Source organism: Octopus bimaculoides, chromosome 3 (assembly GCF_001194135.2).
Source record: "Octopus bimaculoides isolate UCB-OBI-ISO-001 chromosome 3, ASM119413v2, whole genome shotgun sequence".
NCBI lineage: Eukaryota > Metazoa > Mollusca > Cephalopoda > Octopoda > Octopodidae > Octopus > Octopus bimaculoides.
Window position 1 is genome coordinate 82,501,398 of NC_068983.1, and position 3,988 is coordinate 82,505,385.

A 3,988-nucleotide genomic window follows, 5' to 3' on the forward strand; every position below is an offset into this window, starting at 1 on the left:
ATATATGCGTACATTCATAGGAGACAGACATTAACTACATGATATCAGAGAGCAAAAAATATTCATTCTGAAAAAAAGAGACAACTATTATCTATTAAGAATTAAGAAAGGATGAAAATATGAAGCAACATACAAAACAGAAATCATCCAAATAAAATTTGCTATCTTTTGATTGGGGATTAGCAAGGTACTTCATTTAGGGTTAATTATACAAAATATGACTTAACCTTTTATTATCAACATCACTTCTTTCCTTCCATGAAATAGAAATTAGATAGCTCTTATTGTTTTTTTTAATTAAGCCATCATCATTGTCGTCGTCGTCGTCATCATCATCATCATTCTACTACTATAACTGCTGCTGCTGCTGCTACTACTACTACTACTACTACTACTACTACTACTACTACTACTACTACTACAGCTGCTACTACTAATACTAAAACACACACACACATACACAGGCACAATCTAAATAAGAAGACAATGAAATACTTTAACACATCTATAATGATCAGTTACAATTGTTTCTGTTGGTACTCTGCATTCAATGCCAGTTCACACAAGTATTCCAAGTGAAAATTTACATAATAATTGTGGTTTCAGACATTACAGTGACACTTCATCAGACCTGCATCAAAGGCGCACTTTGATCTTATATATACTACTAAATATATATGATCTTATATATACTACTAAAACTCTCTGATTGCTTGTTTGCTTTCTTGTCTGTCATTTAATACAGCCAAACTGGCACATAACAGGAAAATACTATGAAATAAATTACCCCTGAAATGGGAATATAAATGGAATAAATCAAGTTTCACATAAATTGGACTACAGATTCCTGAGATATGGGTGGAGTGTGTATTCATAAATACCCAAAACGGTGCATAATGAGGGAAATACTCTGAAAATATTATAACCCTGAAAAGGAAGAAACTCTAACCTTTCAATTAGAGACAAGATCAATGTCCTTTGTATTTTGAAGACAAACTTCACGACCTGGACATAAGTTTTAGTGACTTGAACTTGCCAACGAAAAAAATACGAGTTGTTTTTATAACAAATGTTTCTATTTTCACTTTTGTTAAACACAATATTTTAATCATTTAGAAATATTTTTAAGTGAATGTGATTTCAAAATTACAAGTTGTTTGCATAGTATGTACAAATTTATATCTTAGCTTTCTTTACACAGACAATATTCTAATTTTTAAAAAAATTATTTTCAAGCGAATACCATTATAAAAAATTCTTTTTGGCATATTTGAAAAATATTTTAAAGTAAAAAATGACTTAGACAATACAAACTGGGTAAATATTTCATAAAGAACCCGTTCGTACTACTGTGTGAATTAATTTTTCTCCACAGGTTTTTTCGAGTGCATTCAACGTATCAGACCTCCAAACCCGCAACAAACCACTTTCTTCAAGAAAAGAAAAGGGTAGAGCGGTGGTGGGGATCTCGGAGTTTCTTGTGAAACTCTGAGCCTCCCACTAACGGAGTTTTGTTTCGTGGGTTTTTTTCTTTTCCAAGTTATTTCGCATGCTTTCAACGAATGTAACATCGATATCACGCGTAAACGGCTTCTTTCTCCAGAAAAGAAGGATTTGGCTGCTATTTCTAGCACACCGTGCTTCCACGTAACAGTTATTTCGGGTCCTTTATCGCAACTAGCTGTTACGTAGTAACAAGGCGTACTAGAACTAGTAGGCAAATCTTTCCTTTTCTAAGAAAAGGAGCCGTTCATGCGTGATTTCGATGTCACATTCGTTGAAAGTATGCAAAATAACATGGAGAAGAAAAATATTCGCGAAACAAATCTCTGTTGGTGGAAACTCGGAATTTCCTGGGAAACTCTGAGGTTCCCACCACCCTTCTATCCTTTTCTTTTCCAGAAGAAAGTGGCTTGTGGCAGGTTTGGAGATGAGATACGTTGAATGCACTCGAAAAACCTGTGCAAAAAAACTATTTCACACCGAAGTACAAACGGGTCCTTTACGAAATATTTACTCAAGATCGGGACAAGCATGCGAAAAGAAGGATCGATGAGACTGATAAAGCAAAAGCTGAGCGTCTGGCAGAACAGAGGGAAAGAGACAAAAGCAGGAGAATCATGAATTGGATGCCCATGTGAACACAAACAAAATAAAACAAATTTCGCGTAAATCGGACCACGGGTTACCGAGATTCGCGGTTTTTTCGGGTACCTTTATAAAAAGCCAAATCGGCGTAAAATGGGGAAAATGCTTTGAAAGTAAGGTACCTATGAAATGTGAATACAAACGGAATAAATTTCGCGCAATTCGGACCATGGATTCCCGAGACACGTAGGTACCTTGAACTATTGGTGACCCAACCGGTCACAGGTAGTCTAGTATATATATATAAATGTAAGATCTAAGGATTAGGGTGTAGTAACAGGGTTAGCTTCAAGCAAACCGTAGAGAATATAAAAGAATTCTCAGGCACAATAGCGGTTTATTGAGGCAGAGGTTTGTGGTTTTTGCCGTATCGAAGTATGGTAAAATGGAAAAAAATGTTTTATATTTTGTGGTAGGCAGAGTTGTTAGGGTTGTGAATAAAATACAAGAGCTAAGAAATGAAACAGCAGAAGTGGTTGTGTGGTAAGAAGTTTGCTTTCCAACCACATGATTCCGGGTTCAGTCCCACTGCGTGGCATCTTCTACTATAGCCTTGGGCCGACCAAAACCTTGTGAGTAGATTTGGTAAACGGAAACTGAAAGAAGCCCGTCGTATATATATATATATATGTGTGTGTGTGTGTGTGTGTGTGCCTGTGTTTGTCCCCCTACCATCGCTTGACACCAATGTTAGTGTGTTTATGCCACCGTAACTTCATGGTTTAGCAAAAGAGAACGATAGAATAAGTACTAGGCTTACAAAGAGTAAGTCCTGGGGTTGATTTCTTCGACTAAAGACGGTGCTCCAGCATGACCGCAGTCAAATCACTGAAACAAGTAAAAGAATATATATATATGTGTGTGTGTGTGTGTGTGTGTGTGTGTGTGTGTGTGTGTGTGTGTGTGTAACTGTGTGGTAAAAAGCTTGCTTCCCAACCACATAATTCCGAATTCAGTCCCACTGCGTGGCACTTGGACAAGAGTCTTCTACTATAGCCTCGGGTCGACCAAAGCCTTGCGAGTGGTATTTAGTAGAGGGAAACTGAAAAAATCCCGTTTATATGTACACATACACACACACACACACACACACATTAACCATGGGCATACATATGCAAACATATTATGCTCATAAATTATAGGTGAAAACAAGGATAAACATGGGGTTTATCAACCATCAAAATTTAAGGTAGACAGAAATGGAGAAATATCGATGAAAAACAATTGACTTATATCAATTATTATTTATTGATTCAATAAAAAGATACTGCAATTATTATTATTTATTATTAATTACAGCCGTTTCTGCTTCCAATGTTGTATGGGTTTGCCATAGTGATATGCTAAAGATATTTATCCTATTTGGTAATAAAACCGATCTGAAGCATGAAGCTTGATCAGAGTGAAAAATAAATAAAGAACATAGAGAAAATGGGAAAAGTTGGATACAATTTTGCATGCGTATCTCTGTGGGACGTTAAGTAAATATATTTGTATTGAATTAATAAATACTAATTGATGTAAGTCAATTGTTGTTCATCGATAGCTCTCCATTTTCTGTCTTTAAATTATATATACATTCTTCTTTTTTCTTCTTTTACTTGTTTCAGTCATTTGACTGCGGCCATGCTGGGGCACCACTTTAAACGATGTTAGTCGAAGAAATCGACCCCAAGACTTATTCTTTGTAAGCTTAGTATTTATTCTATCGATCTCTTTTGCCGAACTGCATAAACTTTCCAGCATCGGCTGTCAAGCGGTGGTGGAGGGACAAACAGAGACATACATACAAATATATACATAAACATACACACACAAACACACACATACATGTCTGTAT